The sequence below is a fragment of the Ambystoma mexicanum genome, chromosome 11, assembly GCF_040938575.1.
Source record: "Ambystoma mexicanum isolate Mex_15411 chromosome 11, UKY_AmexF1_1, whole genome shotgun sequence".
NCBI lineage: Eukaryota > Metazoa > Chordata > Amphibia > Caudata > Ambystomatidae > Ambystoma > Ambystoma mexicanum.
The window spans coordinates 1,185,553,164-1,185,567,709 of record NC_090934.1 but is presented as its reverse complement, the minus strand read 5'-3'; the positions used below and the strand labels follow the sequence as shown (position 1 = coordinate 1,185,567,709).

The following is a 14,546-nucleotide window of genomic DNA, read 5'->3' as shown; positions in this document are numbered from 1 at the left end:
ATCACAGGGAAGTATAACACTTTTCTTATCGAAGCCAGAAAGCTTTTTAAGAGAGACTATTGGAGGCCAGTTGTGTGTATTTGGGCAGGCTTTTACAAAAACGAGTTACCTTCTGCAAACGTGTCCAAAGGAGCAGTTTCAAGAACATTCAAGTGAAGAAAGGACTCACCAGCAGCACCAGAGAGACAGGGGAGACATTTCCTTGGCCCAAAAACGAGTTCTACATCAGGCAGTTTTGTGGTTTAGAAAAGCGGTCACTATGCACATTGTTTGGTGACCCCGGTAGGTTCCAGCAACAATACAGCAGTGCAGGAGGAACCACAAGACCTTCGGGAAGGATGATTTTTGACGATTCTGTGTTGCCCAGGTTAAGAGTTTGAGCCAGAGGAGCAGAAACGAGGAGAGGATCTGGTCGGTGGTAGTCAGCGATGAAAAGTTCCTGTGTCATCCTCGGACACAGGATTCTGTTTCTGTGGCTGGGGTTAACTTGAGAAGACACCAGGGAAGAAAGAGTATTGAAGATCTTCTTGCAAAGTCACACCAGGGAGGTACTAGCTCAAACAGGCATCTGTATACACCAACCATAACGGGTTTGGACTTATTACAGCCCCCCAATCCTGGGTTATAAGTATTCAATGGCCCAAGATGGCCACCTACTCTCACATACACACAAAAAACACAACCTTCATTTTATGAAATGGAGGAGGCGGTCAAAAGGGAACAAGCCAGGAAAAATGTACTCCACCAAATGGAGTCTTTTTACATTACGCAAAATGCTACCACAAGCCTAGTCACATGACTAACAGAGAATAGGGTACCCTCTATGGGACACTATTGGATCAATTTGCGTTACCCCTGCCTTATATGTCAGAAGTGCACTTAAGGCAGAGCACATAAATATAGGCCCACTCTCTGGGCTAGGTATTGGATTAAGCCTAGCTGAGAGGAAAAATAAAGTCCAAAACCAACAAAAGGCAGCAAAATGTGCAGGGGGGCTGCATCTGCAGGCAAAAGGTGCACTTTCTACCTAAAATGCAAACTGAAAGAACAAAATGAAGGAGAGGGTGGAGGCTCACCATGATTGCAGGCACAAGAGAAGACTCTGCTACCGGAGTCCAGCCCTCACAAGCATGTGCATCAGAGTGAGCCATGTCAATCCAAGACAGTGGACCTGGCTTTTAGAGCCTGAATCTGTACAATCTGTACAAAGAGCATCAACCACATGTTGAAAGTCAACACACCTGAAATGGATACCCTGATCCTAAACAGCCAATACAAGACCAGCATCAATAACCCAGCGCAGCTACAGGTTCTTTACCAGAGATTTGTCTCGGGGGGATAGTGCAACAGCAACGTGCTCGCCTTAGAAGCAAGACGACACGGAGCAACACAGGTTCGATTCCCGGGTCCGCGCTTAGAAACCTCTGCGTATTAAGCGCATTATAAATAACCTATCATATCATATCACATCAGAGCCAGGTCTGAGGGGAGTGGTTACCAGGGTATAGAAGACCAAGCCCAGGAGAGACAGGGGTGTTGGAGTTATGAGTTCAATTAGAGGCAGATGGTCGAAGGAGCTGAAGCAGGCAAAAGGAGGAGAGACCCAGAAAGCCGGAGGAGAGAACAAGTATACTGGAAGATCAAGCAAGCAGAGTTGGAGCTGAGGGTAAGCATGTGGACTTTGGTGATCAGAAAGAGCAAATTAATTTAGCACTACGGAGTCGATGGCAAAAGAGTGTGTGTGGAAGGAGGTCAAGGGACAAGTCGAGAAGGAACCCAGTACACAGAAGAGGAAGTCAAACTTGTGAAATAGATAAGATCATTACCTTGTTCTCAGTTATTCTAAGACTGAGGTCTTGTTCTTTCCTGCCTTTACTATTCCTCCTCCTATTCCTTCTGGCTGTGTTTCCTTTCCCACTTCTCAGCTTTCTATTTTATCTACTGCCCGTAATTTGGGTCTTTATCTTGATTTTTCATTTTCTTTTTCCCACATTCCTGTCGTGCCCATCTGTATAATATACAGGTTTCTTTTTTTAAAAAACCTTTATTTTTGGGTTTTATGTAAAAAAAAAAAAAAGGAACATCAACTACACCCACATTAGGGTGGCGTCAACTGTGCGCCAATCCCTCATCCCCCCCCTCCCCACTCGCCTCCCCTCACCCCCCCCTCCTAGTCTCGTCGCCTCACGCCTCTGTGCGTTTGTGTCCGAGTATTCTGATCGTCTCCTTCAGAATGACGGGCCCTTGGTTTGCATTGGTGGACAGTCCGTGCCCCGGAGCTATTGGGAATTTGAGGGGGAGGTGGAGGTTCCTTCAGCTTCTGCGATTAAGAATAGTACCACTGGGCCCCAAATGTCTGGTGGCCGTCCGTGTTGGGGCAAAAGCTTAATGTAGTCTGTTCCCACGTCCTGCCAGTAAAGGATGTCCTTACGCCAGTTGGAGATAGAGGGGGGGGGCCCGCGGCCCCAGGACATGGCTACCCTCCTGCGGGCAAGTGTCAATAGTAACCCTGCGAGTTTTCTCGTCGGTGGTGAGAGGAGTCGTGTCATCCCTAGTAGGGCTGCGGTCTCGGTGGGTTGTATCTCTTCCCCTATGATTTTTGTGGTTGTCTCCAGAACTTGGTTCCAGAAGGAGGTTAGTCTGGGGCAGTCCCATGCAAGGTGGAACAAGTCAGCCTCAGAGGTTCCACATCTTTCGCAGTTGGAAGAGGACTCGGAGTGATGTCCATGCGCTTTCATTGGTGTGAAGTAGGTTTGGTGGAGATAGTTGAAATGGATCAGCTTGAAGCGGGAGTTGAGAGCTATTTTTTGAGTTTTTCGCAATATGAATGTCCAGTCTTCTTCTGAGATGGTTGATTGCAGGGATTGTTCCCATCTTGCTTTGATGCGGGTGTTGACGGGGACCGTGTCAATCGTGATAGATTTGTATATTTGTGAAACCAGCCTGCCCGCACCTTGTGCCTTGATTACGTTGTTGAGAGCGTGCCAGGTTGGGGGTTGAGATGGAAACGTCGGCCAAATTGATTGCAGGGTATGTCGCGTTCTGAAATAAATGAATATATCGAGGGCTGTGATACCTCCTCTTTGCTTTGCTTGCTAGGGGGGGTCATAAAACAGTCTTCGATGAAGAGATCGCCCACTGTGTTTATATTTAATTTCTCAGTGACCGAATCATGGGAGTTTTTAGATGAATAGGATAGATAATTTGGAAAAGGTGTTAATACAAAAGAAAACACGCCCTGCAGCATTTGACATTCTTAGGGACTGGAGGATGGAAGCTATGCTTCGTTGGAGAAGTAGAGAGAAACATGCGCACATTCATAAATCGAAAGCAGAGAAAGCGGAAGAGAAGGAGGAGGAAGAGTGGACTGCTAGTTTGAGGAGGTCAAATAGACGTGACCAGCTGAATATAGAAAAAATATATCCACAAAGAGAATTGCATGCATCAGATGAATTGTTAGAAAAAATATTGACAGATACAAAACAAGGCCCAAGGCAAGAAACTCAAATGATCGCGTCAGGAACTGTTACTCAGCCCCCTCCTGTTGCTCAGCCCCTCCCAACTGTTCAGACCCTAGCACAGCCACATACTGCACACACGGCGCCTCTGGTTAGCCAATCAGCATCGCAACAGATACAGCCCGTTCCCATGGCCCCATCTGCACCTCCCTCACTAGAGATCGCTTCTGTCCCATCTGCTCCCCCCTGTAATTGAACTTGAATCTGGTGAAAAGAAAGAAGGGGTCGGACAGAGTGGATGTGTGAGAGTGACTCGAAGCGCGATTAGTAAGGGGAGAAAGCAAGAGTTGCGAGAACAGGCCAAAATGTTTATAGATGGGAATGATGAAACGGCAGGATGGCCTCGACTTCAGGAGGAGCAACGAAAAACAGGTATTGTTGGAATGCATGGGTGAACATTTGGTGGCAAGATGGAAACAGATACTTGGGAAGTTACCACCACAACGATTGCTAGATTTGAATGCTTTGGCCCGTTGTAGAGGGAATGATAAAGAGATGAGGGAACATGTAGATCGGCTTTTTTGAACTAAAAGGTGAACTTGACGATGAACATACTGAAATGTTTGCCACACCTGGGTATAGGAGTAGGGATATTAAGAGAGATAGAACTGAAGCGGTAGAGCCATATATACAGCGGCAATATCTGCCGTCGTCAAGACATACAGGCGACAGACTAAGAGTATGTATGCGAGAGGCGTTGAAATGGATTTCGGATCCTAGTGTTCCCACAATGGAGATACACGAGATATTTGACGAATATACCTTGCCCATGAAAAGAAAAGCATTGCAGATAATGGCTGAACATTTGATAAGCAAAGATATAAATGAAAATAAAGCCAGCCCCCCTGAAATAATAGCAGTATATAAGAGGGCATTTGAAAGCGGAACAGGAGAAAACAGCCCTATCACTTGATTTGGGAATATTGTTACAGATGAGAGAGGGGGAGGAACAGTAAGCGCGGTATTTCCCATGAGAGAAGTACCTCCTACCTTTGTGCCAAAAGTAGAGATTCCTGCATCAGGTCACTAGCGGTGCAGGTAACGGCAGCCCATTATACTGCCAATATGTACATGTTCCTTTTTCCAGACAGGAAGTGAACAACATAAAGCAGACGATTCCTGATATAACAAAGAATCGGGCAGGGTTCTACAAAGAAGTAGAATCTTGCCTGCAATCATCAGTACTCACCATGGGTGACATAGATTTAATATTCCCAGTAATCTTGCCAACAGACATATGGAAGCAAATAAGAAAGGTGGACGATGCAACGGCCTATGGTGCCAAATGGGCAGATTTCGTACTGGAAGATAGGAATTAAGAAGTGGGAGGGAAACCAGGGCCAAATATGGTGGCACTACCAGCGCGAATAATACAGAAATTGAAAGGAATTTTTCCGGAGAAGAGAATTCAATGGGACAAATTAACTGCATGTGTGCAGGGCAAGGATGAGTTAGCTAGGGATTACTTTAATAGATTTGAGGAAGTATTTATAGATTTTAGTGAACAGGACGTAAGCACAGAAGCGGGGAAAAGACTATTTGTTGATAAGTATGTAAGAGGGTTAATACTTCCAATTCAAAACTTAATAATGACATCAGAAAGTGCATGGCAAGCAAAAACGTTGGGCGAAGTATTACACATGGCCCAATACTATGAGAATAGAGTAAATGCGGAGATAGAGAAAGAAGTGAAGGATAGGGCGAATTTGAAAACGAGGGTGCTACAAGTAGCGGAACACAATAGAGGGAGAGGGAATGCACAAGGCAGAGGTAATTCGAACATGCATGGAGGGCCTCTGGGATTAAATCAATATACGTATTGTAGAGAAAAAGGTCACTGGCGAGTGCAATGTCCACACCTGCAAAATAGAAATGTGTACGGTCAGAGAAAACAGCATAGAGGGCATCCAGGAGCAAATGGGCATAACAGGAATAATATGCAGTAACACCAAAATAGTCAAGGGAATGGTTCCCAACCCCAAAGTCAGACCCCTCCTCAGAATCGAGCCAGCAGAATATGCAAAATGGAAATAGAGGGAGGGGCGGGAACATTTTTGATTCTCATTCAAATGCGTACTATAATAACAGCAGCAACTACACATCGGATATGTTATTTCCCCAATAGGACAGCCCAAGACAGGGGTTGGAACCAGTGTCTATTCCCGTGCATCAGAAAGGACCCTACGTAGAAATGAAAGTCAGGAATAGTGAGAACAGCTTCCTTGTGGATACAGGGGCGCAGAAGTGTTCAATAGACCATCACTTGGTTCCGGTGATAACACCGTCAGGGCATACAAATATTTCAGTAGGGTTTTCAGGTACCTCAGTAATCAATCCATAGTCTCACCCAGTACCAGTAACATCAGGTCTAGTCACTGAATACTGTCCATTTCTCTTAACAGAAAACTGTGGGGAACATTTGTTAGGTTTAAACCTGTTGAAAAAACTCAGTGCAGTTACACACTGTACAACAGATGGACTATTTTTGACTATTTCGCCACAGAATGTACCAGTATCAGAATTTCTGTCCAAACCTTTGCCAGGGGAATTGAGTGAAGTGCCAACTTCTATATGGGCGGTAAATGATAATGATGTGGGATGTTTGAAAATAGAGCCAGTGAAAATTACGTTAAAAGAAGGAGTAACATTGCTGCATATTCCACAGTATAACATTTCAGCAGAAGGAGAGAAAGGATTGAAGAGTATTGTGTCTGATTTGGTAAAATTGGGGGAGATTGAAGAAATTACAGGCAGCACGTGTAGCAGACCCATTCTTCCAGTATATAAGAAAGGAGGTAATGAGGTACCATATGGTTTCATAATTGATCTGCGCGCACTAAACAAGGTAGTAGATCCTCAATTTCCATTGGTCCCAGATGTTACCACAATTTTGACAATGATTCCAGCTTCAGCAGAATACTTTAGTGTTATTGATTTGAAGAATGCTTTCTTCAGCATTCCAGTACACCAAGGAAGTAGATATCTGTTTGCCTTCACATTAGGAGGGCGATCGTTTACCTTCAGGCGCATTCCGCAAGGCTACACAGAAAGTCCAAGCATCTATAGCAGAGCATTGAAAGAACAGTTAGATATGCTAGAGTTACCAACAGGATGCTTATTGCTACAATATATAGATGACTTGTTGATTGCTGCAGAAACAGAGGAGATTTGTTAAGAGAGTACCATTTTACTATTAACACACCTAGCAGCGCATGGCCACAAAGCCAGTTTAAAGAAATTTCAGTATTGTCGAAAGGAAGTGGCTTATTTGGGTTACTTACTTTCGAAAGAAGGGAGAAGATTAACACCAGAGCGAATAGAGAGTATTTCTGGTATGCCTATTCCAAAAACACAGAAAGGAGTCAGAGCCATAATAGGTATGGCTTCCTATTGTCGGCAATGGATTGGCAATTTTGCCTTAATTGTAAAACCAATGGTGGAGTTGACAAAAAAGGATGTTGTGATGCCTTTGCAGTGGAATGAAGAGTGTCAGAAAGCATTTGACTTGCTCAAAACTGCATTGTGTTCTGCTCCAGTTTTGGGCACAGCAAATTGATTTTTTTTTAGATTGTTTGTGCATGAGAATGACAGCTGCGCGTTGGCAGTTTTAACACAGGAACAAGGTGGAAGAAATAGGCCGTGCAGCTATTTTTCTTCTGCGCTGGACCCTGTAGCGCGCGCATTACCACAATGTTTGCGAGCTGTTGCAGCGGCTGCTGCATCAGTGAAACAAACAGAAGGGATGGTATTGGGGCACACCTTAATTTTGATGGTGCCACATGCCATAGACGTTCTACTCAATAGAACGCAGACGCAACACCTCACCTCTGCTAGATTGACTAGATATGAAATCGTCCTAGTCGCACCACACATTCAAATTATGAGGTGTAGCGCTGTGAATCCTGCTGAATTAATGCCACTGCCCACAGAAGAACTTGATGGAAATGAAACACCTCCCCATGATTGTTTAATGGTTACTGAAGTAGAAACGAAGGGGATAATTGATTTAACAGATACCCCACAAAAAGAGCCAGATGGAGAGTTGTTTTGTGACGCTCTCGTTTTAAATTGCCGGATGGCACATCAACTGCCGCTTATGCTATCACCACATTCAAAAGTATTGTGGAGAGTAAAAGAATCCCCTATACTCTGCCCAAGCAGCGGAGATAATTGCCTTGACCAAAGTCTGTGAGATTTCAGAGAACTTGAGTGTAAATATATATACTGACAGTCAGTACGCCTTTGGCGTGGTTCATAACTTCGGCCAACTATAGGCTGAGAGAGGTTTCCTAACATCACATGGGGCTAGAATACAACATGGCCCTTTGATTGTACGATTATTGTCTGCACTTACGTGTCCAAAGCACCTGGCAATAGTGAAATGTGAGGCGCATAAAAAAGTAACATGCAAGTGGGAGAGGGAAACGCATTTGCAGACAGGATTGCGAAGCAAACTGCCACTGACCTGGATACCAAAATGTTGACAGTACAGTCTGAGGAAGTGCCCTGCATGATAGAAAATGGAATTGCCACTGTCAAAGAGACGCAGGCAGAAGCTACTGCTGATGAGATTCAAGGGTGGGCTGAGGGCTCTGCAGAATTAGATCTAGATGGTTGTTGGGTGAACAAGAAGAGTAGGAACTGGATGCTGCCCAATCCCTATGTAACTGTGATGGTCACGAGGCCCACAGCCCCACTCACATTTGTGCCAAAAAAATCGTCCAGCATCTAGCCACGGTATGGGAGAATGCACACAAAGAAAAATTCTGAGAGGTTGGTGCAGAACTGCATCAGTGTCTACAACACAATGTGGGGAAGGTAACGGTGACTCCAACAGGCAGTTTTGGCCCTCTCTCTATGCCGTTTGAGGCAATCCATTTTGATTTCATAGAGATGGAGGGATGCCAAAACTTGAAATATGTCCTAGTGGTCATATGTGCATTTAGCAAATGGGTGGAAACATATCCATTGAAAGACTGCACTGCCATTAGCACGGCGAAAGTAATGTTAAAGGAGTATTTCTCCCATTTTGGCTTGCCCCATGTCATATGGTCAGATAACGGTCCACATTTTGTGGGCACAGTAATTTTACAGATTTGCGCAGGTCTCCAGATCGATAAGCGATTCCATTGTTCGAGACATCCGATGTCGGCCGGTCTTATTGAACGTCACAACGGAATCTTGAAATCTAAGATCAGCAAGATATGCGCAGGAAGCAAGTTAAGCTGGGTAGATGCGTTACCAATAGCGCTATTGTGCATTCGAACATCTGTGCAGGCAAGGACTGGGCTCTCCCCATATGAAATAGTCATGGGGAGACCGGCGAATGTTTGGTGTGCACCTTAGCCGAAAAGACTTAGGGAGATTGAATACCCTGTGCTCAGCATTTATTGTAATTTCTCGATTCAAAAACTGCGTTTGATTCATCAGCAGGTGCAGGAGGCATTACCGATCAGATACACTGGGCCGGGATACACACTGGAACCAGGAAACTGGGTGCTAATTTAAAAACTTTGAGCGGAAAACATTGTTAGCACCCAGGTGGCGTAGTCCCTATCAAATACTCCTGACAACGCAGACGGCTATTCGAGTGGATGGGCGCACGGTGTGGATACACGCAACCCACGCCAAGAAGGTCCCGTCACCATCTGAAAAACTGTTCGATCGAGGTGACCAGAAAGAAGCAGCGGTTCCTGAAACAAAAGACACGGTTGACAGTTCTTTGCCACAAATAATGCCTGATCCTGAAAGAAAGCCTGAAAAGATTGCTGAAAAAGAGGAAGGGCAAAGATTGCCCGAACGTTGTCCAGCAGAATCTGCATCACTGCTGGCCGACACGAAACGTGTACCGCTTTGGCGCCCACCATCCTTTGCCCCACCACAGCCTGAAACGAAAATTAAATCATCACGTGGGCGCCTGCCATCATCTATCAGAGTGTCACAGGCAGACTCCGAGCTTGAGTCCGGAAGTGCATCCGCACTATTCATTGATCACACGATAACAGGAGCAAGGCGGTACAATCTACGACGCCGAAAGAAGGAGTGATCAAATCTTCATTTTTGTTGATCTTTTGCTGCCTCCATTTCCTATTCACGGATGAAATAGGAACTGGAGGCCTAGAGGAGAGTGGCGTGAGGATTGTGCAAATCAGACAGCCCAACAACGAGACTCCTCGGTGCTAACATAAATCCATGTGTCCTGAACCCGAGCGGACAAGCGGGGCGCACATGGTACAAAAGGCAATTGATAACTGCTCTGGAGTTCTTTAAGCAGTGTGCTAACGCATAGAGATCTTGCCCAACGTATAAGCAATCCAGGCAGCTGAGAGCTGGCAGAATAGACAGTTGACATTTATTGAACTCATTGACATTCGGATGAGTGCCACGAGGAGAGATATCCACGACGAAAATCGCTGAGGAAGACGGACCGTGAGAGAAATTGCCAGAACCAGCTTTTGCCCCCTCATGCACCACTGCTGATAAGGCTAATAATGAATCAAACATAGAAACTGAAAAATTGCACAAAAAGGGTTATCGGAAAACTTGTATGCTGATTTTAACAGTAATCATGTGCATAATGAGTATAATAGCCCCAGTAACAACAGCATTAGCATTGTGGTATCTAGAAGAAATGCACCCCTTAGAAATCCTCTTGCCCATTAGAAACATTTCCACCACTGAAAGTGCTGTCCACGTAATTACTTACACTCTGTCCCCAATGGAAGAAAGACAGAGGGGTATGGGAATAACACATTACTACAAATAATGAACATGACACATTCAATTTTGAAAAAGAATAACTGTTGGGTGTGTGCTCATCTGCCACAACATGGTGGCAAAGGAATAGGTTGGTACGTGCAACCACTAACATTAAGTTCTGCATGCAGTGCATCTCTGAGTACATTATAATATGGAAAATGAAATAAGAGTGAAACAGGTCAGTTAGATAGCACGAACATGAATGAATTTGAGGAGATTTTCATGAGACCCATAGGTTGCTCTTTATTTCATTGAGCATGAAGGATAATACCAAAAGCTATGCCCAAACCAATGCCACAAGATAGATTGTCTCCACCAGAAAAATCATCTGTGATCATATTTCGCATAAGATCAGAAGGAAAAAAAAGATGCAGTGCCCCCCTCTTTCACAGTAAACTACAGCCCACGTTCTGTTCCTTTTTGTTTACATAAGAAGGGCTCCTATTAAGTAGGGACATTCACTAGATGTATGAATACAGCGATTCTTAATAGGGAAATAGAACCAGTGTATGTAGTTGACCCTGTGTATTTTATGTGTGGAGAAAAAGTGTATCCCTGGTTACCTAGAAACTGGGGAGGTACATGTTATTTAGGACTTTTGTTCCCAGGAGTGTTTTTCTTAGAAACAGCAGACATAGCCAAACTATCTAGATACAGGCCACGAAGAAGTACTGAAGAGGGATTAATGGCAGTAGACGTAGCAACATCATTTATACCATTCTTGGCCCAAGCAATAAACTCCTATAATATTCGACGATTATCCAGAATCTTAGAAAAAACAATAAACGGAACAACAGATATATTATACAACATGACATTAGAGGAGAAAGGGATTAGATTAAATGACACTTCAAAACCGAATGGCTCTTGACGTAATCCTGGTTGATAGTGGCGGTGTTTGCAAAATCGTGGGATCAGCGTGCTGCGTATTCGTAAACGACTCCTCTCCCACGATTTTAGAAGCAATAAGAAAATTACACGTTTTGAGCTCTGAACTCCATACCCAAGAAGGTGTTTGGGATATAAGTTCCTGGTTTTGGGACTTATTATATTCATGGGGATGGAAACTATTTGTGATCCTAGTAACAATACTAGGAATATTCATGACATGCTGTTGTTGCATATATTGTCTACCTGTAATATGCACCGAAATGAATCAAGGATGCGTACAGATGCTAGAAAAAAAAAGAGCACCTTTAAACCAAATACCCATGGTAATGAGGAAACAAAAACAGTTAAAGAATTCATGTCAATGAAGAGAAAACTAATGATGCGCAAGAGTCAGATTCAGAATCAGATACTTGGTCAGAAGAGGATGCAATGTACAGATGAGACGTTTGGCATACGTTCAAAAGGAGGGTTTGTCGATCTAGAAAAGTAGGCACCCCTCGATCACGATGTTGTGGATCATGTTGGCCGAAGACCAACTGTCTCATGCATTCAGTACTAGAGATATATATAACCATGAGCTTGACTTCTCTAACGTTTGCTTTTTGCTTTCTGTTAAACTGCTTCGCTGAAAGAATATTCTGCTTTGCTAGTGCACAATGCAAGGCCGAGGGAGACATGTTGAAACATAACGTAGCAACCAGACAGAAATGCCCGGTCTCCTCCCGCGCGCTATCCTTGAAAGAGAGCAGCGAGGCACCTTAATCAGCTCACAGGTGCCAGCAAGTCTTGAAAACACGGTAGTAATACTAGAAGCGAACATTAAATGGCATGAATAATGCTCTTCTTTGCGGCCCCCCTTCCCCCAGCCCTGTAGAGTCCTGGAGAGCGAGTCGGCCCCCAGGATCCAAATAGAAACTAGGAGATAGGAAGGCCTGGAATGTGTCTCTTCCCCTGCATGCAGCTTGCGAGAGAGAACAGAAGCATTATGTTCTCTTCAACAAAGACTTTTGTCTGCGGTCTTACAAAATTGCAATTGTTGCTAAAATGAATGTTTAAGGTGTCATATTCGTCACCGTTGTCAATCATCGTGCCCAATTCAGAGGAAAAGTACGAGGGGCGGTATTGGATGTGGCACTACTGATTACAAGATGCTTGTTTTGTATATATGTAACTGATGTATGTTTTTCGCTCTCTTGCGTCTCCCGAGGTCTGAAAGACACACGTCACAGGGCGTGAGACCAGTTGGCCAACTGAATATACTTTGCTTTGCAATAAACCCTAGTGTCTGGCGTATCAGTTCGTGTGTGGTGATTGTGCCTTGTTTCCACAAACGAGGTCCCTCAGGGGCCCCTTCAAAGGAATTAATGACAGAGGTAGAGGAGTGGGGAACTTGGATACGAGAAGAAGAAGAGAAGGTGGCTGACAAGGAATTGGTTGAGATGGGAGTTATTGGGAAAGAGGAGCACTCCGACAGACAGGATAGACACAAGAGTAAATGAACTTCAGTATGTTAAGGGAAAGGGGAATATAAGCAAGCAGGAATTGGACAGTGAAAAGCAGACAGAGGCTGTGCAAGTGGGGAAAGGAGAATACCCAGAGATAGAAACCAGCAAAGACATTGAGGAGAATGAGGAAAAGGTGAATGCAGGTGTGGAGGTGAACCATGAGTACATAGGGTAAACTCAAGGTGGAGGAGGAATGAGAATGCAGCGGATCATCAAGGAGGTGCATGGCGAAGACAAAGACAGCAGGTGCCATAGAGAAAAGATAGAAAAGGGTTTTGTAAGAACAAGCATGTGGCCAGTCATTAAGGAAGGAAGAGAGAATAGGCTGGGCACCACCGGAGGGCCAAAGAATGGGAAGAAAAGATAGAAAAGTTGGCCCCAGCCTCACACTGCCAACCTATCCAGACCTGCATATGGGGTGTTAGGAATTACAATGGCCTCTGTCCCATAACCACATTCTTTTGTCTGGTCACAATAAACTGAGTGCACAAGAGAATGCTGCTAAAAAGCCTTCCAAGGGTGCAACCTCCATCTTGTTTCTGACGTGCAGAGCCCGTTCATGGCTTACTGTGTCCGTTATCTGCTGCCAGCTACTGCCAGGATAGACTTCTGCTAAAGTAAATAACACAGTGAGACTGGTTCGTTTGCTGCTTGTGCGTTTCACTGCCCCGCCATTAGTTATCGTTTCAGGTGTTCCTTTAAAAGGGACGGGGGAGTCAAAGGGTTACCTCCTGATTATTCTGCCTACTACACTTCGGCCATTCCCTCAAAGGAACAGTACCTCCTATTGTAGCTTTCCATCCCATTTAGAAGTGGGCTAGCCACCTTAAACTGAACATGGGCAAAATGGAGTAAGTCGACCAAGGACAGCGCTCCGGTCTCTGGAATTAATCTTTCTGGCCCAGCTCTCCTGTGTCCAGCAAGGCAACAAAGTAATCACTTTTGTTATCACCTGTGCACCTTAAAGGATAGATCCGGGACTTTTTTTTTTATTGTTCCTACGGTTCGGCCATGTGTTTTTAAGCATAAATCGGTAGATCGTAGAAAACTTTCCTATGGACCTTACCTGACTTTTCGTCCATTAACGCACTCGAAATCAGCCGCCATTTTGTGATAATCCTATCATTTCCCCCATCGACCTGGCTCACCTGCGTTTGCGGCACTAAATCATATCCCCCGCCCCTGAAACAGACTTTATCAAAACATTCATATTCCCCGCCTCTATCCGTGACGTGACTGTGCTGCGTAGGCAAACGCGCCCAGGCGTCTTCTACGCGACTCCACACAGAACCCGGAAACCAACACAGATCAGCTCACAACACAGCGCGCCACAATTCGGAATATGAAACTGTACTTTTAAATCAAACCGCAAGATTGTAAATTTGGTAAAGTACATTTATTTGACATCAAATGTTTAGAGAATATTCAACGATTTGCATTTTCTTTGCTCTAAATCCAAAATAGTTCGTCTTGAGGCAAGCGATGTTTGTGTGCAGTACACAGGGTGTTGGTTTACGATAAAATAAGCTCTTCAGTCGCACTGATAATCGCATGGCTGTTCCAACAACGAGGCACTAGGCCATCAACGGAATGTATGTTGCATCTAGCCATTAGTACCGCGCAAGGGCATACTTGTACTTGGCGATCGTCCCATAAAATGGTCAGGGTGGTAACGTTGTTCACGCGGAGAAGCAACTGGCGGTTGTAAAAGCCATCCGCCGGTGTCTGGTACTCGTGACACATACAATAATGAAGGATGTACCTGTTTTAAAAACATAAAAAATGAAATTAGTCTCACCATCAGATCTTTATTAAAATTATTCATTTTATATATTAGGTCGGGAAATTATTTCATAGCTAGGACAGTGCAACT

The 14,546-nt window shown here is 44.5% G+C and overlaps 1 protein-coding gene across 2 annotated transcripts in view; it reads right to left on the bottom strand.

Annotated features, from left to right (window-relative positions):
- The window catches only part of MPI (mannose phosphate isomerase), a 404,206-nt gene that overhangs the window by 343,441 nt on the left and 46,219 nt on the right, over nucleotides 1-14,546 (bottom strand). The window lies entirely within an intron of this gene.